This window comes from Callorhinus ursinus, unplaced genomic scaffold (genome assembly GCF_003265705.2).
Source record: "Callorhinus ursinus isolate GAN/ISIS: 27379988/994484 unplaced genomic scaffold, GSC_fseal_2.0 scaffold4, whole genome shotgun sequence".
NCBI lineage: Eukaryota > Metazoa > Chordata > Mammalia > Carnivora > Otariidae > Callorhinus > Callorhinus ursinus.
This window is the reverse complement of record NW_027397066.1, coordinates 52,665,089-52,692,301: the sequence shown is the minus strand read 5'-3', so window position 1 is coordinate 52,692,301 and position 27,213 is coordinate 52,665,089. Positions and strand designations below refer to the sequence as shown.

Genomic DNA, 27,213 nt, shown 5'->3' with positions numbered 1-27,213 from the left:
TGTTCAATTTTGCATTTGCAATTTAAAGGGACTGCGGGTGCCTGCGTGGCTCAGTCGGTTAAGCATCTGCCTTCAGCTCAGGTCACGATCTTGGGGTCCTGGGATCCAGCCTCTTATCAGACTCCCTGCTCAGCGGTGAGCCTGCTTCTTCCTTTCCCTCTGTCCCTGCCCCCTGCTCATGCTCATTCTCTCTCTCTCTCTCCCAAATAAATAAATAAAATCTTTTTTAAAAAAGGGATGGGGGTGCTACAATATAACAAAAAAGGAGCTGCTACTAGAAGTCATAGAAGATGCCACTCTTCCTTCTTTATTTTCCTCCATTCCATTCCTTTACTGCCCCCAAATAAAAAAAAATACTGCCTTTCAAGAAACTACCTGAAAACAATTCCTCCCATATTATGTGAAGAATTTCCAGTACTATCAGAGAGAATGTTTGGAAATCTGAAATGCTTGGAGAGAGACATATAGTTGTCCTTCCAGAAAAATGATTGCTCCAGATGACAGCCAATGTTGAAATTTTCTACAACAACCTTTTACCAACTTTTAAACTCTTTTCCTGTTGAATAATAATAATAAATAATAATAATAAATTGAGATTTATCATGTTCCAAGCACATAATGCAATTAAACATTTCATCATTTATTTTAATAACAAGAGGCATTATTAATATTATTACTATCATTTACATTCTACGGATGAATAGATTGAAGCCAGAGAGATGAGGAGAATTGCCCAATACCACATGCTGTAGGTGACAGAGTCACAATTGTAATACTTGTATTCTTGTTTCAGAGCTTCGTTCCTAACAGGATCCCTAGAACTGCGTGAGTAGCAGCATTAGGGAAGACCACACAGCATTCAATCCTAATTTTGATTTATGATTCTTATCCGAGAACTCCTTTAACTAGTCTTGACAGTTAAATAAAGAGGTTATAGAATATTAAGCATTGCTCTTTTGCACATTATTAGTAGACCAAAGGACAGAATCTGACTGTGAAATCTCTGATCATCTTCAATTGTCTAAGTGACTTCAGAATAAACCAAGTACATATTGACTAACTGGAAGAGATCAATAGCAACTGTACAGTGGAAATTACACCATTCAACGACCCATGTTACATCAATATCTGCAAAAGAGTTAGGCAATGCTGTACACTATCTCAGAACCGTTCTGGTGCAGCCCTAGAACTGCTCTTTAACCAAATCCGCTGGGAACAGAGAGTCAGCAGAGACGGTAAACGCTCATACAGTCTCTATCAGAGGATGACTTCATGTCACGTGCTAATGACACATGCAGCATAATTAGGAAAATATCTGACTAAAATACTAAACTCATGAACTTGTATTAGTAAATAAAACCCAAATCAATGGCTCGTCTGGGTAAATTTGGAGACTTGAATACAAATGTCTATTTCTAGCATCTCTTTTTTTTAAATTTTATTTTATTATGTTATGTTAATCACCATACGTTACATCATTAGTTTTTGATGTAGTGTTCCATGATTCATTGTTTGCATATAACACCCAGTGCTCTATTCAGTACATGCCCTCTTTAATACCCATCACCAGGCTAACCCATCCTCCCATCCCCCTCCCCTCTAGAACCCTCAGTTTGCACTCAGAGTCCATAGTCTCTCATGGTTCATCTCCCCCTCCGATTTCCCCACCTTCATTTTTCCCTTCCTGCATCTCTTAAAGACCCACAAAAAATAATTAAGAAAAAGCATTTAAACACATAAGTTCTTGAAGGATACAAGAGGTGAAGTAGATGAGTAATATCAGTAGCCTTGTTTTAAGGGAGGAAAGCAACAGAGTATCAGTACTTGACCTATCAGCATAAAGAAGCTGAAATCTAAGTGTATATGGTTAGGAGTGGTGAGAATCTTTTAAGAATTCATGTCACAAAGCCCCAGGAAGACTTAGCATTGCTGTCCAAGGACTTTTTAAAGTGGGACTGAAGGGGTGAACCTGAAAAAGATGAATTGGTTAAGTATCTTCAAAATAAGAAGTTAGACACTATGGTCCTCTCTCCCTCTCCACATCAAGACTTAATGGCTCCATCTGCACTCCAGTAGAATGTAGGGAGTTTATTTCTAGAACGCTTGAAACAGAGAACTGGGAACTTGGTCAAGTATATTAGAGATCAGAAGTAAAACATTATAATGAACACAGATAAAATAGAAGTCTGCATAATGAAGAGGGAGACCTGGTTTCCTTGCCCACCAGGCTTCAAGCATATGGTGAGCCAGGCTAATATCCTCCAGGATGATGACTGAAGATTTCTTTTCCTAGGAAAATTCATTAGCCTAAGGGAAAAACTAAAACTAAAGACAGAGAAGAGGGATTGCTAATGAGATGGTACGATCCTTAGCTATCAGGTGTGATGGAGATTGAACAGCAGACATTCTTTTTTTTACCTACAAACACAAATCTTTTAATCTATTTTGTATGCCTCCTTAAATATCAGCAAAAATCCAAGCATCCTGAAATTAAGAAAATCCTCCAGTATGAAAGTCAGAGAACTGATGCTTGTATTAACAACAACAACAAAAAGTAAACTATACTCAAATAAAATAAGTCAGTGGAAAAAAAGACCTCAAAAGTAGCAGAAAAATATAACTATATATATGTATGTATTTTTATATAAGAATATAAACATATATATTCTTATATATATCAAAATGTATTTATTTCTGTTGATATATAGAAAAAATAACCTTAGAGTGATTTGACAAGCTATTGTACCTGAGGAACTATAATGAGAAAATTTAGAGAACAAGTGATGAAAATATTAAGAAGTACCTGGCTGGCTGTCCATAGAGCATGTGATTCTTGATCATGAGATTGTAAATTTGAGCCCTACGTTGAGTATAGAGACTACTTTAAAAAAGTAAAATCTTAAAAAAAATTTGTGGATTAAAATTAGGATTTTTTAAAAGAAATTACCAAGAGATTAAAAGATATAATTAAAAGACTACCATAGAAAATGTAACAAAAGTCAAAAGACAGAAAATAGGATTTAAAAAAGTAGAGACCAGGGGCACCTGGATGGCTCAGTCAGTTAAGCATCTGACTCATGGTTTCAGCTCAGGTCATGATCTCATGGGTTGTGGGATCAAGCCCCAAGTGCGCTCAGTGAAGAGTCTATTTCAGATTCTCTCCCTCTCCCTCTACCCCTTTCCCCAGTTGTGTGCACACATACGTATGCACTCTCTCTCTAAAATAAATAAATAAATCTTATTAAAAAAAATGGAGCTCAAATTAAGTGTTCCCAATAGCTGTCTCAAAGAAGTTTTAAGAGAAGGAATAAAATAAAAAAATGTTGAGAACTTTACCAAATAAATATTTCTGGAAAATTCCTCAAAACCAAGATGGTTCTGTTTACCAATTGCAGTAGCTTTTTTGATATTGTTTGTCTAGGCTATAGTCAGTCCTAGTTATTCAAGCAGGTATCTAGGTTTTGCTGTGAAGATATTTGAAAATTTATGTAAAGCATCTAATCACTTGATTTTAACTAAGAGAGATTATTTTGGATAATCTGAGTGGGGCTCACCCAATCAGCAAGAAAGAGAAGAAATTCTTCTTGTGGATGATAGTTTATGGTCTTCCTTTCCTATCTTCACTATAGATTTTGGATTTATCCAAGCCCCTCAGTGAGTAAATCTCTTTGTATGTATATGTATGTATACCCATGGAAGGAAAAACAGAAAAAGAGAGACTTGTGCATTTATACACATGTAAACATATGCACAAGTCTCTCTTTTTCTGTTTTTCCTTCCATGGTTGAATTTTGACTGATATACAGATTGAATGAGCTGATTTAAAGATTTCGTTAGTAGAATAATGAAAACCTACATCAGCACATGCCATTTGAAATTTTTAGAACACTAAGAAAAAAAAAAAGAAAAATCAGAAAAGAGAAAAAGAGAGGGAAATACGTTGTACATACATAAGTTCGTAGAAAACAAAATAACATTGAACTTTTCAACAATGATACCAAAAAGTACAATATGATAAAAAGGTGGCTTCAATTATCTGAGGTAAAATTATTTACAAACAAAAATTGCATGGTCTGTGTTATGGGCTGGATTGGGTCACTCCAAAATTCAGATGTTCAAGTCCTAACCCCTAATATCTCAGAACATAATTTTACTGTGAAGTGTTAAGATGTAACCAGTTAAATTGAGATGAGGTCATTATTGGAGCAGAATGGGCCTCTAATCTGTCTGACATCCTTATAAAAGAGGAAAATTTGGATACACAGACATATGGGGAGAAAACTATATGAAAATAAAGGCAGAGATCAGAATGATGCTCTACAAGGTTGGGCACACCAAAGATTGCCAACAAACCATCGGAAGCTAGGGGAGAGACTTGGAATGGATTCTTCTTCATAAACTTCAGAGGGAATCAACCCAGATAACACCTGTACTTGGGACTTCTGGCCTCCAGGGCTGTGAGACAATAAATTTCTCTTGTTTAAGCCACTCAGATTGTGGTCTTTATTAAGTCAGCTCTAACAAACTAATAAAGTCTGATAAATCAGCAAGTAAATTAAGAGTAGGGTAAAATATAGGGCGCCTGGGTGGCTCAGTCATTAAGCGTCTGCCTTCGGCTCAGGTCATGATCCCAGGGTCCTGGGATCAAGTCCCACATCAGGCTCCCTGCTCAGCGGGAAGCCTGCTTCTCCCTCTCCCACTCCCCCTGCTTGTGTTCCTGCTCTTGCTGTGTCTCTCTGTCAAATAAATAAATAAAATCTTAAAAAAAAAAGAGTAAGGTAAAATATAAACACTTTCAGAAATTTAAAATCTCAAATATTTGCCTCCATGTACTCTCTTAGACACACAGCTATAAGTTAATACAACAGAAATAAAGGGATCACATAAAGAAGGAAAACTAGAGAATTTTCCATAATGATACTGAAGGACTATTCGAGGATTCAGTTGTACAACTGGCAGGTTTCTAGAAGGTCTAGAAAATAACCAGTGTGTATAGGAGCTGAAGGACAGAGGACTTCCAGAGGGAAATGGAAAATAGATTCCCTGATGCAGTAAACCATATTAGAAGAGATTTACAATTCTGGTTGGGGAGATTTGGGTACTGAGAAGAAACCTAGGCAGATAAAAACAGGCAGTTATTAGCTCCAAAAACAACCATACAAGAATGGAAAGGAACTCTTAGTACAATAAAGAGTTCATCTATGAAAAATACTAACATAATCATAATGATGTAAAACAAATATTAATTTGAAGATGTGATATATAAATATATTTGAGGAAGTGGGTAGAAAATACGGTTGAACATAGATGTGAAGAAATGAAACCTAAAACTTCATTGTGCATGGTTGAAGGTCATTCAATAATCCTAACCATAGGTAATAAGAAATAGTATAAAAATTAAAAATTGGATAGTAGATACCTAAGAAAACAATTTAAAAATGTTTGGAGCTGTGAAACAAGATTAACATGGAGGATATTTTAATTAAAATCCTTGGAGTAGTATTTCATTTTTAAAACTATGTACATTTAGTAAATGAATACCAAATCTTTCTATAATGATCTTGCTCAGTACATACTCAAACCAATCAAAAATGAAAAAAAAAGTCCCTATTTTTCTCAGCAGACTATAAAAGCACATTCACTGAATAAATAAAGCAGAAGTATGTGTATGAACATAAATACACTTATTAAATAAACTACCTCTCTATGAAGACTTCTGCAATCTTAGTAGGAAAACATGGTATTGAGTTCTTGCATACAACCATTAACTCAAGAGAAACAGTTAACAGTTATACAGAAATAAATTGGGTAATCTGTATATAAATTTGACTTCAGGGCTATATACAGAAGTTTCCCATTGTATGAGTCCTATATTTTGTTTATCCATTCAATAGTTGATGGGCATTTGAGTTGCTTCTACTTTTTAGTTATTATGAATAATATTGTTATGAACATTTGTGTACACATTTTTCTGTGAATAATTTTTTGGTTCTCTGAGACAGAATTGTAGGGTCATATGATAATTTTATAATTAACTTTTTTTAAAGATTTATTTGTTCATTTTAGAGAGAGAGTGGGAAGAAGGGGAGAGGGAGAGAGAGAGAATCTTCAACAGACTCCCTACTGAGCACGGAGCCCAATGTAGGGCTTGAACTCATGACCCTGAGATCATGACCTGAGCCAAAATCAAGAGTTGGATGTTCAACCAACAAGTCACGCTGGTTCCCCCTATAATTAACTTTTTGAGGAACTGCCAAAGTGTTTTCTAAAATGGCTACATCATTTCACAGTCCAACTAGTAATGTATGAGCATTCCAATTTTTCAATTCTTGTCAACACTTAGTATTATCTGCCTTTTTTATTATATCCATCATAGGGTTTGTGAAGTAGTGTCTCTTAAGGTTTTGATTTGCATTTCCCTAATGACTATGATGTTGAATATCTCTTCATGTGCTTATTGGCCATCTGTAAATTTTCTTTAGAGAAATGTCTGTTCATTCCTTTGATCATTTTTTAAAATTGGGTTTTCTTTTTACTTTTTAGTTTTTGTTCTTTATTCTCTACATGATGATTACAATCCTCCTCTGTAGATGTTGTTCTTTGAGGAGCATTCAACTGGGACAAAAATATATTTATAGTTTCTGGCAACTTGTAAGGGTTTACTTACATATCTCTTCCCCAGACCTCCTTGTTACAAATTTTCCAATTATATTTCCTCAAAGTTCTCTTTTTAACTAATCCACTAACCACTGTACATTAATCAATATAAATTTGTACCTCTGGCTATCTTGCTATTTGCCAATTGTTTTCTTAAGTGTTTCCTAAGTCCTCTATTCCTCTATTACTGCCTATTTTTTGTTAAATGGATATTCTCTAATGTACCATTTTAATTTCATTGTCATTTATATATGCATATATGCCTACTATATATGTTTTTATATGTTTCTACTTATTTTCTTAGTGATTGTTCTAAGGTTTACAATTAAGTCTTAATTTATACCAGTCTAGACATTGAATTAATATCATATTAATTTCAATAGTATAAAAAAATGTGTCCCTATATATCACCATTCATTTGCTCTCCTTTGTGTTGTTCTAATCATGCAAACTGCATGCCCAACAACACAGATTAATATTTCTGCTTTATGCAGATGACTTTTAAATCAGTTAGGAGAAAAAACCTGTACCCAAAAAGCACATTTACATTTTATGGTTGCCTTATGTTATTGTTATGTTAAACTCACTGTGTTTATGTTAAATAATTATCACTGGTGCTCTATATTTTTCTGTATGAGTTCATATGAATTTACTGTTAGATGTCCTTTCATTTCATCATTTCATCCTGAGGGATTCTCTTCAGTATTTCCTGTAGGGTGGGTTTGCTGGTGACAAATTTCCTCAGTTCTGTTTCATTTTTTTTTTTTTTTAATCTTGGATGTCATAATTTCTCCAATTTTGAAGGATAGTTTTGATGGATACTGAATTCTTTGTTGTAAATCTTTTTCTTTCAGCACATTGACTATATCAACGTACTGCCTTCTGGTTTCATGTCTTTTGTTGAGAAATCAGCTATTAATTTTAGCAAGACTCTGTACAAGAAGAGCTACTTCTCTCTTATTGTATTCAAGATTCTCTGGCATTGGCTTTTAATGGTTTGATTATGGTGTGTCTATGTGTGAATCTCTTTGGGTATATCCTGTTTGGATTTTGTTGAACTTCTTAGATATGTGTATTAATATTTTTCATAAAGTTTGGCAAGTTTTTGGCCATTATTTTCTCAAATATTTTTTCTGCCACTTCCTTTTCCATTTTCTTTTGAGATATTATGCATATGTTGGTATACATAATGGTTTCTAACATTTTTCTGAGATTTTATTTATTTACCTTAATTCTTTGTACTTTCTGTTCCTCAGACCAGATATTCTCAACTGATTTATTTTTAAGCTCACACATTCTCAATTATGCTTGCTAAAATCTGATGGTGAGCTCCATAATGAATTTTTCATCTCATATATTTTTCAACTCCATAATTTCTATTTGGTCCTTTTTAAATAATTTCCATATATTTATTGATATTCTGTATTTGATAAAACATTATTTTCATACCTTCATGCATCAGTTCCATTAGTTCTTTCAATATATTTCAAATAGGTAATTGAAAGTCTTTGTCTAATAAGTTCAACATGTCAGCTTCTTCAGGGCAGTTTCTACTTACTGTTTATTCAGGTACTTTTATGAACTAATTATGCAAAGTCTTCATTCTCTTGCATATGTGACCACTTAAATATCTATTCAGTTAGCTTAGTTTTTCACTAATAATTAAACAGAGATTTCCATAAACACCTAGAACCACTAAAGTCTCCCAGTCTGCTGGGAGTGTCTCTGAATTTGAGTTAAGGCATATCTTCAGCACTCAGACCAGCAGTTAAAACCTATTCATTAGCCTTAATTTCTTTTTTATACAGAGTCTCAGGGACAGCCAGAAGTGAGCTCAGTACAGCTCAGGACATGTACATAGCCTTATCCATGCTGGTGACTTTCCAGATTCCCAGGAATATATCAGAGTTTATCTAATTCTCCAGCTTTTCCTTTTGAGTTTTTGCTTTAACTACTGCTTGCCCCAACTATTACGTACTGCCTCAGGAAACTGTAAAGTTAAACAATTGCTTCTATTTGATTTTGACAAACAACATGAGGTCAAAGACTATTCATGTTGGATGAGCTCTAAGTCAGGTCAAATAAAGACACTTCAAAAGAGGATCTTCCAAGGAAACACCAGACCAATCAAATAATGACAATTTTCTAGGAATGGGGTTGATAAAGAGCTTTTACTTCAGTTTGCGCCCTCTCGTGACTGCCAGACTACTGAATTTTACCTTGACTATGAGATGTTGGTTTTCAAGGCTACTGACAAGCTGGTTAAGGAATGGGAATAGAACAAGTTACAGTTTCTTAAAATTCATTTTTTTGCTGAGATTTGGTTGTCATTGTTGCAATAATGCTCTCCAGATTGTTGTAAGACCAAGAATAATTTTCAGAGTTTTGAAAATGTTGATTCTAATGATTTTGGAAGTGTTCTCATTGTTATTAGGGAGGAGAGAATTTCTGGAGGCTTTTATTATACCATCTTCACTGATATCCTCTATATAGAAATTTATATTTCTACTTTTAATGTTAATGATTTTAAGGTGTCTATGATATCAAATGCAACAAGATGGGATTGACATATATTCTACCATCTAAACCATCTCAACCAAGAAACCATATGTTGATCAAATTAAAACAGTCCATGTAAGAGCAACAAGAGTTAGGATTTATTGTTGCTAGATCCTAATGATAACACTGTTTTTTAATAAAAAGAATCAGGAAATATTAACTTGTTTATACAGTGAAACTCTTGAAGAAATGAAAACAAATGAGTGAAGTTTCAAAGGAGCTAAATTAGTCGGTTTGCTTTTGTGTTCAGAATGTGGAGAGTTTGTAAGATGTGGATAGTAAAGGAAAGAACTGTTATATAACTACTGACTTGGCAAGTAAGTATTTTGTGGGCTGCAATTGATTTTAAAATAAATCAACAAGATAAGCCAAAGGTCAACAAATTTATGTATATCAGCTATTAATGAGGAGAATAGTTTCTTGATTAGACTAGAATAATTTCTAGGGGGAAGATAGATTATACTAATAGCTTATATAAATATTTTTGGCATCAGTTTGAATAAATAATACATAATGAAAGTATTTCTTTTTTTTCACAGTACATTTATTTATTTTAATTTTTATTGTTATGTTAATCACCATTCATTACATCATTAGTTTTTGATGTAGTGTTCCATGATTCATTGTTTGTGCATAACACCCAGTGCTCCATGCAGAACATGCCCTCTTTAATACCCATTAGCAGGTTAACCCGTCCTCCCACCCCCCTCCCCTCTAGAACCCTCAGTTTGTTTTTCAGAGTCCATCGTCTCTCATGGTTCGTCTCCCACTCCAATTTCCTCCCCTTCATTCTTCCCCTCCTGCTATCTTCTTCTTCTTCTTTTTTTTTTTCTTAACATATATTGCATTGTTTCAGAGGTACAGATCTGTGATTCAACAGTCTTGCACAATTCACAGTGCTCACCATAGCACATATCCTCTCCAATGTCTATCACCCAGCCACCCCATCCCTTCCACCCCATCCCCACTCTAGCAACCCTCAGTTTGTTTCCTGAGATTAAGAATTCTTCATATCAGTGAGGTCATATGATACATGTCTTTCTCTGATTGACTTATTTCGCTCAGCATAACACCTTCCAGTTCCATCCATGTCATTGCAAATGGCAAGATCTCATTCCTTTTGATGGCTGAATAATATTCCACCATATCTTCTTTATCCATTCATCTGTCAATGGACATCTTGGCTCTTTCCACAGTTTGGCTATTGTGGGTATTGCTGCAACCAATCTTTGACAAAGTAGGAAAGAATGTCCAATGGAAAAAAGACAGTCTCTTCAACAAATGGTGTTGGGAAAATTGGACAGCCACATGCAGAAGAATGAAACTGGACCATTTCCTTATACCACACACAAAAATAGACTCAAAATAGTTGAAAGACCTAAATGTGAGTCAAGAGTCCATCAAAATCCTAAAGGAGAACACAGGCAGCAACCTCTTTGACCTCAGCCACAGCAACTTCTTCCTAGAAACATCGCCAAAGGCAAGGGAAGCAAGGGTAAAAATGAACTATTGGGACTTCATCAAGATAAAAAGCTCTTGCACAGCAAAAGAAATAATGAAAGTATTTCTTGAGAACAGACTATGCATTAACAAAACAGCGGGGTTGTAAAAATACGGCCTATGCAGTCCAGAAAAGAACCACCCCCCCAAAAAAAATTATCTACCAGTGGGTGTTTCTATGTGGTAACAATTTCCTTCCTTCCTTCCTTCTTTTCTCTCTCACTATCCCTCTTTCTTGCATTTTTGCTTTCAGCTTTAACATCTTGGGGTTTTGCTGACCCTGGAGGATTGCCTCTCCTAGGTTAGCCAATTCCTAGATCAGTTAACTACTCCCCTGGGAGGGTGCCTATATGCAAACAACCTAATCCAGAGTTTATGCCCCAATTCACCTACTTTAATGGGTGTCCACACTCCAGATCACTATTCCCCTGCCCTAATCACACAGGATCAATTTGGGACAAATCCTATACCCAAGAACCCCTAAAATTATTCAAAATAGCCAATCTTTTAGTCTACTTTCCCTGACCCACCCATTCTTTCCTACATAAACATTATGAAGCTTCTTCTTCACATTTTCCCCTCCTCACTCCTTCTGACTCCTGATGTACCCTGCTCCTTCTCTGTGGCCTTGAGTGGCATGCAGTGCCTCCTATTTCTAGGAAAATGTGAGTAAAAATTCCTTATTTCATGACAGTCATTTCTGTTTATATATATTCTGTGAATTGTTTGTATATAACTCTACAGACCAACAAATAAGAGATCGAAATTGAGACCCTTAGCTTGGAATACATCAACTGTTTGCATATCTTGTTGCTGAAGATTTCTTCATTGTTTATATTTGATGTATGTTTCTCATGTGAAAAATGATACATATTCTTTGTAGGAAAGAGTTGTTAAATTTTATGTTTGATGATATATATTTCATGAGAAAGCTTCATGGAAGACAATGGGTAACACATGGTTTTTCTTGAATCATTCAGGTTTTTATATTAAAAAGATGGTATGCTAAGTCACTTTACTAGATGATCTAAGAAATTAAAAAAGTGATTACAGTAGAATGCTTACCCTTGAGGATCTCTTCAGTAGGTGAGGCAAAATTATAAATTATCAAGTATAACATGGTAAGTTCAAAAGAGTGAGATACAATATGTTGGACAGAATCAGATAATTTCTAACTGAGAGGAACAGGAGAGGTATCAAGTAGAAATAAGATCCGAACTCAAATTTGAATTAAGAGTTAAATTTTGACAGGCAAATCAACATAAACAAGACATTCTAGGGGCACCTGGCTGGCTCAGTAGGAACAGCATGCAACTCTTGATCTTGGGGTCATAATTTCAAACCCCATGTTGGGTGTGGAGCGTACTTAAAAAAAAATTCTAACACAAGCAGTAACATGACCAAGTTAAAAAAGCAAGAAAATATGAACACGGTTTAGTTATGACACCGGGTGACCAAAACATCAGTCAATACTAAAAGAGAATTGGAAAAAAAAAAGATAATTAGGAGAAGAATATCCTTTTTGTGTGTGATTACTATTTTAAGGATGATCAAATCTCACATTGCTAGATTGTTACACCAGAAAGTTGTACTAGATTAATGGCATTCATGACCTCACTTCAACCTTCCCTGGAGCCATGTCCTTTCCCATGTAATTTTGTGGTGTGCTGCAGGTTGGCTCCTTGTGATATAGATTCTGAGGTGCAGATTAGTGGCAGGAAGTGAATTAGGGAAAAATCTTGGGCTCAATACTAGCTGAATGAAATGAAGAAGAAGAAAGTTGAACTGCAATGCAGTTTCTACGGAAGCCTCAGCTGATGCTATAAGAAGATCTGAAAATGAAATTACTACTCAAAACTGTTTACAGCTGGGGTAAAAGGTTTTAACCCTCCTGTGCCAACCAGTCACTGACTACAAGGAAGTAGGCATGATCTTTGGTAAGGTAGCTCTCTTTAGCTATGGTATTTCCTAAACTGAGCTGACACTTGAGGAAGCCTTCCAGTAGCACTCACATCAACTGAGATAGCTGGTCCTTCACATCAAATGAGATAGCTGGTCCTTCATGCCTGAAGGGGAATCTGAAAAGCATGCAATAGCTTTCATCACACAGTGCCTTCCCACTCAGATGGATGGCCATATGATATGATTTGGTTGACCCATGTGATAATTTGGACAATGGATGTTAGTAAATCTGACAAAAGCAAAGGTTTAAAAGTACTGGAATGATTGAGCTTGTCCTTTTTTTCCACCTACTCTGTAATTAATATGAGAATATGATTGGGCTTGCATGCTGAAGCTAAAGATAAAGGCATGGATAATGCAAGGGCCACAAGCCATCTTAGCTGAGACCATCCTGTAACAGCAGTCAACCAGCTGACGACCCAGGCTTGTGTTTGAGCCAAGATCCACAGAGCCACCTCAAGACCCGGTGCAGATGGCCACCGATTCATGAGTGAGTCATCCCAATCAGATGCATTATGTGGATGTGTGAACTAAATCAATGTTTATTGTGTGCATTGGAGACTCTCTAGTTGTTTACTATTCAGCATTATCATCGCATTAAATAACTGACATATTAGTTAAGTATTCTATTTATTATTATTGTTTATTATATTATGATGATAATAAAATTTATATTTCATAATTCATCTTGATATTAGGATTGCTGTATGGGATAAGTTCAATAGCATGTACACATTTCAGAGGGAGTCTCCTTAAGAAGTATTATAACTCAACAATAGATCTATGGATATTTAAAAATGGTAGATAGGGACAGAAAGTATTATAATAGTTCAACCAGGAAACCTGCACTGCAACGTCACACCTGCTCTATATTTCTTTCTTGATATAATTCCAATAAAATGTAATTCAAAGGCAGTTAAATGTAAAGAAGAGCATACAGGTAAAAAAACAAAAATGTATTTCTTAAGAGTCCTACATTTTGGCTTGATAAGGAAATAGTATGTTTAGTCAATTAATTCTCAGGTCATCACTATATTTTACATTAGATATCCTTGAATTTTCTGAGACAATTAGACTTTACACTTCTAGATATTTAATTAACTCAACTATTAAGTATAAAACATTATATTATTCTAGTTTCCTTTTTAATTAAAATATCAGATTTGTTTATTCTAGATTGGGTAAAATATGACAGAACATTGAAAAGAGTCATAGCTCCAAAGAAAATTAGTAAGTTAGTTTCAAAGACCTATTTCATAATTCAATACGAATCATTAAAGAAAAATCAATCAAAGCTTAAGTGTCTATCATCCTTTCATATTTATATGGTAAATATCTCTTGGTTATGCCTTTAATTGTTTACCTTTTTCTTACAAAATTCAATTAGAAGAATAATTTTAATTGTCTTGTCAATTTCAATGGAATTGAGGGGGAGGGGGTAATTAAATGACCTGTTCATTTATGAGTCTTCTTACAAAAACTAAAGTTATAAAACATTCTAGTTAATTCTTCTACCTTAATGATTTTGACTATCTACAATTAAATTAGCCAATAGGCTTTCATTCAGGCACATAAGTAAAGTATGAATTAACATTTCAAGGAGTTATTTCTATCATAAAAAACAGAAGTTTATTCATTGAAATGGAATGGTAGGGATTCTTTGCTAGAGTCCTTCTTAAACTTTTTGCATTCTACCTAACCCAATCAACCTCACAATACAATTGATTTCTTAAAATAAGCATGCTTATGTAAACCTCAGGAACCAAGAAAGAGACAAAACCAATTTTTTTTAATGTCAAGATTCCATTTAGTCTCAATTCCTTTACATTTAATAGAGTGTAGTATTTTAACATATTTTTGGAATCTTTTTATGATAATAGTGATTAATCATTACCAGAAATAGTGATTGACACAATCATACTCTTTTAAGAGGCTACTTAACATAATTGATAATTCTAGCAAGTGAGAAATTTCTGTTGCCCTATGCAAGAGAAAAACAACCAGTTGTTAGAATTAAAAAAAAAAAAAGAAGGCCAATTTGTCAGTCACATAACAGTGTCAAAGTCACTACTGTTTTGTTTTATTTCAGGCATTGCTTTTTTAAAAGCTGAATGCTCGACTATTTCCTAACCAATAACAAGTATGGTATAGCGTAAAGAGAGTTAAAATGTCTGGATTTGTGCTCTAGCTTTGACATTTACTGGGCTTATTTAAATTTGATAAGTAATTTTTTTCTGTAAGATAAAAAATAATACCTATCTCCAATAAATATAGTAATTATCAATTAGCAAAGTAAAAATCTATAAAATATAATAATCACATATTATTATAAATATATAATACATTAAACATATTATAAATATATATATTACCAAAATATGTAAGTATTGCCAAAGAAAATAATATATATGTATATACCAAAGTATATATATACACACACACATATACTATTTATATACATATACCGAAGTGAATAGTATATATATGTGTATATATATGTAGTATATACATATATAGAATTTACTTTGGTAATACTATAGGCAATTGAGAAAAAAGCTACTTTTGTGTGGTCTGGAAGCCTTCATGTCAGAATTGGTTGTTGACTAGATGCAATACTGTGCTTAAGGAATTCCTTAAAGAAATATGGCATGAAAAGATCCCAACTTTTTAATAAAGCCCTGTGTAGTCTGGGATTCCTATCTATCCAGCCTCATTTATACCATGTAGGATACAGTCAGGTCATCATTCTACAGAGCTCATTTTGATCTCAAGACACTAACCCACTTTTTGTATGAACACATTTTCATTCCTTAGGTTCTAGCTTAAAGCATCTCATCGGAAAAGGTTTCATTGACAGTTTTAGCTAAATAATGTCTCCTACCACCCTATGCTTTTCCCATCCACAATACTACTGTTTTTTTCCTCATAGCACTAATCATAATTCATATCTCTTTGTTAACTTTTTTATTATCTGCCTCTCCCACTGGATCTATTTATTTACTGCTGCACTACCAGCTACTACTCTGTTACATACATAATAGATACTCATTAAATATTTGGAGAATGAATAAAAGAAATAAAAGGAAGGAAGAAAAAAGAAAGGAAGGATTAAATGAAGTAATAACAAAGAAAAACAAAAAATCTTCCAAAATCAACACCAAGTCGAACAAGGGCAACAGTATTTCTAACCGTTCTTTTCCAGAAAATAATACATAAAGACTTGGAAGTGTAAAATAGAAAGCTGTATGCTAATGAAGCACAATTTTACTTGGGTTAAAAGAAAGAGATTTAAACAACAAGCTGGACTGAGAACCATGATACTTAAGCAATCAAGTTTCTGGGAGTCTATTGTAAAATCTAACAGTATAATATTCACCTAGACCAACTCACCTATTCTTGAACACACCACTCGATTATTCAACTACCTTCCAAGTCACCAGTTCACTCCCAATTCATTAACTCTACTATTTTGTCACATTGATCACTCTGTTCAATTCTTTGCATCTCTATTTGACTAGTTTGGATTCACAGATCTGACTGTAGAAACATTGTTTCTCTCTGTTCACCCCTGGGAAAGATACATTCTGGTCAGGCCCAACTCTCTGCTTACTTTACCCTATGCTTGTTTTTTGTAGCTGAATATTGTTGGTGAAAAGTGCAGTTATGTTACCAATTCTCAATTCTAATTCACAGAATTGCTGGTCATGTATCTTAAATAGACCCACTGGACTTGAACTACACTCTAGACTAAATGGACTTAACAAATACATGCAGAACATTCCATCTAACATCAACAGAAGACACATTTTTCTCAAGTGTACATGAAACATACTTCAGGATAGATCATATATTGTGCACTAAACAAGTCTTAACAAATTAAAGAAAATTGAAATCCTATCATCTTTTCCAACCACAGTGGTATAAAACTTGAACTCAAAAAAACTTGAACTCAGTAACAGAGAAAAACCGGAAAATTCACAAATACACGGAAATGAAACAACATACTTTTGAACAACCAGAGAGTCAAGGAAGAAATCAAAAGGGAAATCAAAGGTATTTAAAAAAAATGTATATATGTATTTGTAATCAAATCATCATGTTGTACCCTTTGTATATTTTATATATATATTGCATATATTATTTGTATATTTTGTATATTATCTGCATAATTGTACATATATGCACATATTTTATATGTTTATATATAGTATAAAGAATGTATATATAGCATAAAGAATGTATATACTCTATATAAATGAAATTGTGCATACACACACACAGACACACATATATATATACACAATTATATCAATTATATCTCAATAAAGCTGGAGAAACTACTAACCCATCTAAATCTGTGACTATATTCTCTGCTTTTTCTCTTCTCCGATGGATATTTTAGTATTGATTACATTCTTTCTTTTATGCATCACTGATCTTCCTTCTCTTCTGGAAGCAGAAACACAGAAATAGAATCAAGCATTCTCTGTTATAATAATCCATTGACCTCATGTGATCTTCGGATATTATCTGCTCTCCCCTTCATAAAAATATTTAAAGAAAGAGTTGTCTATGTCTATTGCTATTGTGTTTACTCATGCATCAGTCAGGGTTCAACCCAGGAAGCAGAATCAGTTGTGTGTGTTTGTGTGCGCGTGTGTGCCCACACGTGCACACGTGCATGTGACAGAGAACTTGCTTACTCTATTAAATAAACTGATTAGACTGTCTCTGTAAGGCTGCTGCCCCCTTGTCTGTATTGGAACTTGAAATCCATGGGCAGGCAGTCAGGAAGTAAAGGTCACAAGCAGGCTGGAATGTACATACATAAGCTAGAACCTCACAAAATTGTACTGGAATCTATAAGGAAACCATGAGGTTTCTTGTTGCTTCTGTTCTTGGTAACGAAGAAACTGGACCCTTTTGTCACAAAGCTAAATATACACCACTGGTCAGTAACTGGAGAAAAGGGGAACAACCGTAGGCCCAGTTGCTTGTTCACACCAGTGGAGTGGGTCAGCAGCTCCATAATAAGTGTGTGAGTTACAAAATGGTTTCTGCTTCGCTTCTGCCTTTCAAACCTCCCAAGAATCTCTCCTGTTGTTCACCCTAATGGAAACATACAACAAAGAAAATTCTGGGAAATGTAGTTCAGCTTGGCTAGGCTGACATATTACAAAGCTGTTCCAATTCCCAATCCACATTCTATACTCAACTAGACTATATCAATTAGTTTTCCGTACTAGCACTACTCTGAGATTGATTTCTGTTCTGATTTTTTAAGTCCTCTCAGCAGCTTTTTGTATGGTTCTTGATTTAAATAATTGATTAGAATTGAAATTTTGGAGAGGGTCTAGAGATAAGATTTCTTTCTGATGCTAGTAAACTACTTCCCTGCATGGAAAGAGAAATGACTGCCTGAGAGAAATTTTCAGCCAGTGGTGACAGAGGTTATGTTTCTCAACCAAGATAAATTGAGAAGCAACGTGGGCCTTTTATTACCTTCCCAGAAATACACCAGAATGATGCATAAGCATATTCTAGAAATGTAAGACAATTAATATCTTATACTCCCCTGCTGGAATTCAAATATTGGACAATCCTGAGAGCTGTCCCTAATTGAGAGTGAGCTGTGATTAAAGCCATAGGTATATATCTCCCACAAAGTCAATATATAGACAAGTTTAGGTTGAAATTGCCATTCAAATATTGCTAGCAATTAGCATGAAGTTTTTTATCAAAAGTTTCTTATATGATATTTTAAAAATGAGCTAAGAAAAATAATACATAATGAAAGAAAGGGGATAAACTGGACTTTTCCAAGTTGGTCTGTTCAAAGAAATAATAATTATCCCAAAGCATTATTTTTTAAATGAAGAGTTAACAACTTCTGGACCAAACAATATTTAACTAAGAGTGTATAAAATATCTCACTCATGTTATTTCTCTTTAGAGAAGTGTCTCTATACTCCATATTCTTATGTATTATTTGAATATTGGAAGCATACATTATTTTTGCATTTAAAACAAATCCCATTTTTAAGAAATATGTAGTTCAGAGAAAGAAAAGCAATAAAAATAAATAAAACTAAATTTTATAAATATACACAGACACACAAACATACACACACAACGTGTAGGTGTATGTGTACGTGTATATGTGTGTAAGTACTTGCAGTACCTGCAGTGGGTTACAATGCAGTCAATAAAAATATACTTACTACTAATCTGGAAAAATGCTATAATGTACTTGTAGCTTGCAAAAGTGTATAGCATTCCTATTTTTATATAAAAATATATATTTGATTGTATGTATACATATAATAAAATTTTAGCAGAAGTATTGGAAATATCAGCAAGAATAACTGATGAAATTAACTTGAAGCAGACTGAGAGCAAGTGATAAATTTCACTCTGTAATTTATATACTTCATAATACAAACTTAATTGCCAAGAATAATTTCTAATTATAAATTAAAAAATAAAATGAACAATCCAATGTCCTGATTTTTAAAAAGCCTAAGTGTTCTTTGAGAAAGAACATGATCTGTGTTTTCCAATTAGATCAGATTTATACCCATGTACCATGTGATTCACTGGATTGTCTCAAATGAACCCAGGAAATGCATTCATTTGGGACTTGAGAGAAAATCAACCTCCACAGAGGAATTCAGTGGAATTGAACTGCAGAGCTTGGTTGTTGAATTGGTTCCAGGTTTAATATGTAGCCAATGTGAACCTTCTCTCAGTTGCAAGGACCACGTTCTGTAGCACTGAAGGAATGAAGATTCTATAAGACATAACTCACTGGAGTTCACCATACAGTGTGTCTACCACAAGGAATGAAACCAACAATATTCAAAACAGCATAAAGAGGATAGGGTATACAAGCAGGTGTTTTAATTATATGTGGGAGGTGGCATCCCTAACCCCACACAAACATACCTATACAACTACCACTAGGACTCATAAGAAAATTACCTTCCCTGCTATAATCTGGAGAGGTTATATTAAGATGACACATAAAAATAATCCTGGGATTCCTGGAAAGGTTTGGGAGGCAAAATCCAAAGCAAGACTAGACTTATTATATATGTAAAATACAGAAAAAAATAAGATTTGGGGGAATGGGCGCTCACTTTCACCTTTTGCTTTATATATTTAAGTATTACTTAATATTTGTAGTGAGCATATGTTATTTTGTAATGAAAAAGATCACATTTCATAGCACATATTGATATTTGCTAAATCATCTCTTAGAGTCTTTAGTAAGTTCCTTACTCTTCTGTAGCTAATGCTTTCTCCCTATGAGTATGAGTATATTTAACTTGCTGCTCCTATTTTTACCCCACTCTCTTCTGAGATATATCTCAAACTTTCGATACTATCCAGAGCTGTTAGTATCTCATTTTAGCCTGTCATCCCACATTTCTTGGAAAATGAACTAGGAGAGAGTTACTTATTTTTAAGAACTCTAAAAAAGTAAGATTTTGTTATTTGTTTTAATACTATGAAAGAGGAGGTAGTATAAAGATAAAAAATGCACGAGAGTGATCATTTAATTGTATTCAAGCAAATTAAAGCCCTTAAATATGTGATGTTACTCAGTTGCTTAACTGAGTTCAGATTCATTGCAAAATGACTTAATTGGTAAGAATTCCCACAAAATGATAAGGATTTATACATTACAATGACTGTGATATTTTCTGTTCTGTATTAATAATAACAATAGTAGGCAATACTTATTAAGGTTTTCTATAAGTCAAGCACGATACTAAACACTTTACATAATCTGTATAAGCTTATCCTCACAAAACCTTAATGAAGTTTGCTCAGAGGGTTAAATAAAGTGTCCTGCAATACTGGGCTAGACACAGCAGACCTCACCTCCAAACACAGGCCTCTCTTAATTCTAGTTCAATTCTGAAATCTTTTCATAACTCACATTAATGTGCATGTAAAAATAGAAATAATCCTATTTTTTAGGATCTCTCAAATATTCATTGGCTTTGAGTCCCTTTGATAGACTTTCTGGTGTCACATGACACCAACCTCAGAAAACCAATATAATTAAAGGGCAGAGTTCAAGAGATTCAAGCTTGGTAATATCTAATTCATTATTAATTAGGTAGCTTCATTACATATGTGCTAAATCACCTAGTGAAAAAGCAGTTTCGACTCAGAATGAACATGTTATCCACACTGTAATGTAATCATTTTCACTGAAGTAAAGGTATTATTGACTTATCTTTTGGTGTCTCCTTCCTGAATATTTCTTTAAGAATCCATGTTTTACCATGGCGTAATTACTGCTTTTCCATTCCCTTAGCATTTTGCATGCTTTGCCTTCAAAACTTGATTCATTTTCTTATATTATAACATTACACAAATACTTAACAACTGATGTAGATAAAAGAATCCCAGGGCGCCTGGGTGGCTCAGTTGGTTAAGCGACTGCCTTCGGCTCAGGTCATGATCCTGGAGTCCCGGGATCGAGTCCCACATCGGGCTCCCTGCTCGGCGGGGAGTCTGCTTCTCCCTCTGACCCTCCTCCCTCTCATGCTCTCTGTCTCTCATTCTCTCTCTCTCAAATAAATAAATAAAATCTTTAAAAAAAAAAAAAAAAGAATCCCAGAATTGGCATGAATCTTAGAAATTACCTCATCTAAATCTTTCATTTTTGTAGAAGAAAGGGAGAATGAGAGTGATAAGATAATTTGGGAAATTCATGACATCAGAGAGAAAGGGATGGTTGGTATGCAATACAAGGAGGCAATATTTCTTTGCTAATGTGACTGACTTTGAAATTGGAAAAATGTGAGTTCAAGTCGTAGGTCCAACAGTTGGCATTCGTGAAACCTTAAACAGATAAGCAATTTTGTGTGTATGTGCCTCAGTTTCCTGGCTTGCTGAGTTGTAAAGGGTTAAGAGAAATGCTTTGCACATAGCAGGTAGCCACTGGTAGCTACAGGAATACATTATTGAATTAGGTACAGCCAATGGAAGAGAAATTATGCTAGATAATTTCCATCTGTCTCTTAGATTTTCTCAGATATCACCATTCTTCTAGTTACTATGACAGGATACCTTGTAGTAGGTTTAAATGTTTCCTTTGTTTGATTACATCCTATTTGCAACCATTCATCTCAATTCTAAAACACTTAATGAGGAATAACTATGTCCCAGGCATTCTTCTAAATTCTGTGGATATAGATAAGGACAAAATGCTGGAACTTCATGTCAATTAACTCTTCCCTTCCTTTAGGAGGTAGAATTTCATATAATAAAGCAACAGGTTCTCTTGTCCTCTGGTTTCTAGTTGGGTTGGCCAACGAACAGTATGAACAGTTTATCATGGACAGTAGAGGAATGAAGTGCAGGTTTTTATTCTGTTAGCATCCTCCCTACTGAACAACATGTTAGCCTGCATTCAGGCAAATCTGTCCCCTGTTATCCCTCTAAGCCTAGGCATCATAACAAGTCCCCACTGTGTTTTACCACTGCATATTGATTTTTATTAACCATGCCTACACTTTCCTGTGGTCCCTTACATAACCTCTTTGAGTGTGTCACCTGTTTTCTGCTTAGCCCCTGATATATACACTTCAAATCTAGAAGGTAAATTCTCTTACAGGCCATGAAACCACTCTTGATCAGGGCACTCTGGGAGCCTAGGACCTAGTGGGCCAAAGGAACCAAAACTGTAACTGGGGACACCTACTTAATTGCCTCTCCACAGTTAGCTACATACCCAGAGCTATAAACTCCCAAATGGGAAATACACACTATTGTACAGTACCGTGTACTTCTAAAACTTACATGTTAAAATCAGTTGTGTTAGCCTGTTCATTTCACAGTTAGTATACTATTTTCCCTTCTTCATAACCTTTCTTTCACCATTTCTGCAGTTCTATCAAAGATATCACTATTCTCTTAGTCACTCAGTAATATTATAGAAGTTTTTAATCACTTTCTGTTTTATTGCAATTATTTATCCACTAATTTTTAAAATACTTAGTGAACAATTCCTCTGTGCCAGGCAATTTTCTAGGCCCTTGGATATAGATAAGGACAAAATAAGGGAGCTATACCTGGGAAGAAGAATAAACAAGTAAACAAACACATGAACAAGATAAATGTCGACTGCTATATTACTAAGAAGGAAAAAATCATGATGTAGAAGAGAGAGTTGTGACCACTGCCAGAAAGATTTCTTTTAAGTCAATACAATAGAGAATAAAATGTTAGGGGTGGTGAGGCTACTGTGAACTGGCAATGAAAGGATGATCCCAAGACTGCTGTGCAACAAAGATTAAAAAAAAAAAAAAAAGTTGCATTTCAGCCAGAAAGACAAATGCAAAGTCTTAGAAATAGGAAAAAGCTTGGAATGTTCCAGAACATTAAAAAAAAGCCAGTATGGATAGAGTATAATGAGTTGTAGAACTACATGGACCAGATCATGCTGAACCTTGCACTCCACAGTAAGGAATTAGAATTTTATTGTTAGGATAATAGCAAGTCACTGATATATTTACTCTGGAGAATTATATGATTTAAATTAAGTTTTTTAAAAGTTCTCTCTGGCTGTTTTGTGGAGATGAGCTGTGACGGATCAAGAGAGAAATCAGGAAAAACAGCAAGGAAGCCAGGTGGTATTGTCAGAGATGGAAAGCAGTAGAGAGATTAAGGATCTATTATGGGATTAATTATGCAGAATAAAGGAAAGGATGATATCTGGAATGACTCCTATAATTCACCTTCCACAATCATAAGCGTGTTGGTGGCACTAACAGATGGGGAAGACTGAGCATTGCCTTGTTCTGTACATGCTATTTCTGAAATCTTTCTGACATACACCCACACCAAAGCCATTTCTCAACAATCCCCTTCATTCAAGTGAGTTAAGCAATGGTTTCCCAGTCTTCTACAAAATATTCAGCACACAGTTAAAAGATTTATACTGCTGAAATAGGATTCCAGAAACTTCCCCTCTCAATCCCCCCCCAAAAACTGCAAAAAATCCCTCTTAGACAAGGACAGGGCTCTTAGGACTCACAGTCATGGTTTCTGAAACCTCTCTTCAAGCCTTATAATTTATTCACCTATTTCTCTTCATGAACTACAACACATAAGAACTCAATGTTCCCCACAGTCCCCAGCATTTTCCTATATCTGTTCTTTTGTACCTTTTTACTCTGAATAGAATGTATTCCCCATTGTCATGTGATCAAATACTTATTACCTAGTATCCAATGAAATTTCTATTTTTTCTATAAGTCTTTTTTTTTACAAACGAAAAAAAAATAAATTTCCGTCTCCCCTGAAAATCCATTATACTTTATTTGTCCCCTTTCATACCCCTTAACTCTTGCTGCCTTATATTATCATTTGATAGGACTACGGAATATTCTCTTTTATAATGTATGTTCATTATCAGAAAAAATCTGATTAAATTGTTCATACTCCATAGCATTTACCCATATTAGTCTCTAAAAAATGTTAAATGACTAGATGAACAAAAGATTAGAAGATGTTTAATAAATCTAAATGTCTGTTAAATTGAAGGAAATTAACAGTGATGGTTCATATTGATTCATGAGATACATTGAATGAGTCAATGAAATGTGACTCAGATGTTAGCCAATGTTACTCTGTTCGAAATTTAAACAAAATTGGTTATATCTATCGATCTCCTTCAAATAGGAAGTCCTTCTCAACATTTTCATGAATTTGTAAAGGCCTCTAGTTAATACAGATATTTTTGATTTGGAGTTTTTGCTCCTGCCAAGGAGAAAGAGCTCCTCAGTCTTTCTACAGCTGTCTTTCTTCTTCTTTTTCTTAAGTTAAAACATGTAACTTGATTTGATTTCCATGATTAAAATTAAGCATGGCAACAAACACAAGAACAAAACACTAAAAATGGCCAAATATATGTGTCTAGAGCCTTTATCCAGCTCCCAACTTCTTCCCTGCTCCCACCTCCCAACACCCCTTTGCCCAGAAGCTTACAACTCTCATCCCTGTATTTCTTGCTTCCTCCATTCTCCACCCAAAGCAAACAAAATTCAGATTCCCTCCTTTATTATGTTCTCCAACCCCAGCTCAGCCCCAAACCTCACTCATAGTTAATGTCTCTGATTAAGCAACATCTGCACCTTTTGCTGACAGAGAAACTAGCAATTTTCAATCTTCAGATTTTCTTTTACTTTTACCAATTTCTACATGAAGGCAAGAACAAAGAGGTTTATTTTTTCCCTAGTATAATTTATGTAAAAAAAAACATATATGCTAACATGTACACACACTCTCATTCTCTCTTATACACATGAACACATGCATGCATGCACATTTCAGAAGCCACAAGTGGCTATTTGGGTTTCAAGTTTAACCTTTTTTTTTTTTTTAATTACTAAAGTTCAGGTGTTCCAAAAATATGGGCCTGTGGACTGGTAACTCACCTATAATAAAACACCTTATAAATAATGTATATAAACCAACAACAGAAGCAAAATAATTTAGGAAACATTTTATACACAGATTCATTCTTCGGTCATTTATTCTAACAAATGTTTTTTAAGTGCTTACCTTTATGCCTAATACTGAGACTAGAACAGCAGCCCAGAGACTCATGATACTGTCCTGGTACTTGCAGGCTGTCACAGAAGACAGAACACGAACAAGTTATTACAAAGGTTCCTGGTGATAAAGTGGTGGAATAATACTGAAACATGTAAGATGCACAATTAATTTATTCTGGAGAAAGTAATCTTTGAGAGTTACAGAATAATTAACTAGGGAGGCTACATTAATCCAAACATGTTACATATTAAATGATGGATCTATCTCTAGATAATTCCAGGGAGTTCTAAATGACTGAATATTATTTTTTAAGCTTTTATTCATTTTATTTAATTAAAAAAAATAATAGTTGAAGTCTTTTATGGTTATATTTTTAGTTATGAGAATGTTGACTTTATTTTAATAATAGGAAATATTCTTTAAAACCTATTTAGTTGCGGGGCGCCTGGTTGGCTCAGATGGTTGGGCGTCTGCCTTCGGCTCAGGTCATGATCCCAGGGTCCTGGGATCGAGTCCCGCATCGGGCTCTCTGCTCCTTGGGAGTCTGCTTCTCCCTCTGCCTCTCTCTCTCTGTGTCTCTCATAAATAAATAAATAAAATCTTTAAAAAAATATTTAGTTGTATTCTTTAAACGCAAATAAAATCAAAGGTGATTATTAATTAAATACGAGTATAGGTGGTAAATAGCTATCACAAAATTTTTAATGTAATATGTGATTAAGTGGCTTGGAAACACTGATAAACATTTTAAGAAGTGGTTTATATGGAGGGATATAATTCAGAACTTCAGCTTTCTCAAAAGATGCCAGTTATTTAAGTTTGAAATTCAAAATAATTTAATATTTTACAAATATCCATATATAAATGTATATACATGGATATATACACATATATATTTAAAACCCATAAAGAGAGCACATAAATCAACATTCTAATGAAGAATATGTCAAGGTAATGGGATTGTAAGTTTTTCTTTAACTTGTGGGTTCTTAAAATTTGTATTTTTATGTTTTACTCTTTTCTATTTTGATTTCTATTGACTGATAAAAACAATAAAAGAAAAAAATAAGTACTTATATATCTTAGCGCAGCCTGATAGAACAAATATGACAGGCTGGGTAGCTTAAAAAAAGAAATTTATTTTCACACATTTCTTGAGGGTAGGAAGTTCAAGGGCCAGGTGTTGGCTGATTTGGTTCCTGAGGAGAGTTCTCTTCTGGCTTGCCAGCTACCTTCTCCCTGGAGGGAGAGAGGGAGATAAAGAGGAGGAAGCAGCTCCGGTGTCTCTTCCTCTACTTCAAAGAACACTAATTCTATCACGGGGAACCCACCTCATGAATTCATCAAAACCTAATTATATCCAAAAGCCCCACCTCCAAACACTGTCACATTGGAAGTGGGGCTTCAACATATAAATGGTGAGAGGATAAAATCGGTCCAAACAGTATTATAGCAATTCCATGTAACCATGTTTTCTAATGACATTCTTTTATTACAGATATTTCGCTTTCCTTTCAGTTTTCCAGAAGTGCTTCACTATGTATATTCTTCTCTGATTAATCTAAATGACAATAGACAACTCCTTATTGTGTGGCATGGCTGTAAATTGCTACTATTTTTTGTTTTGTTGTTTTGCCTTATTTATTTTAGGTATTTAGTTATTGGAAATTGAGTGTTTTCTGATGTTTTAAAACTCAGTGAATATTTGTCTTAGTCTGTTTGGGCTGCTCTCACAAGGTTCCATAAACTGGATAGCTTGTAAGCAATAGAAATTCATTTTTCATAGTTCTGGAGGCTAGAAGTCCAAGATCAAGGTGCTACCAGATTCACTGTCAGGTGAAGTCCTCTTCCTGGTTCACATAAGCTGTCTCATCGTCTCCTGGCTAAGTGGAAGGGGTTAGGGAACCCTCAGGAATCTTTTATAAAGGCACAAATCAAATTGTATTCACAAGAACT

The 27,213-nt window shown here is 34.5% G+C and overlaps 1 long non-coding RNA gene across 2 annotated transcripts in view; it reads right to left on the bottom strand.

Annotated features, from left to right (window-relative positions):
• Positions 1-10,193: 10,193 nt before the first annotated feature.
• The window catches only part of LOC141372610 (uncharacterized), a 121,140-nt gene continuing 104,120 nt past the window's right edge, over positions 10,194-27,213 (bottom strand). For both annotated transcript variants that reach the window (XR_012377931.1, XR_012377932.1), the window contains exons 5-6: positions 25,264-25,331; positions 10,194-10,678 (exon numbers count right to left, since the gene is read on the bottom strand). This is a non-coding gene — a long non-coding RNA (uncharacterized lncRNA). The remainder of the gene's footprint in view (positions 10,679-25,263; positions 25,332-27,213) is intronic.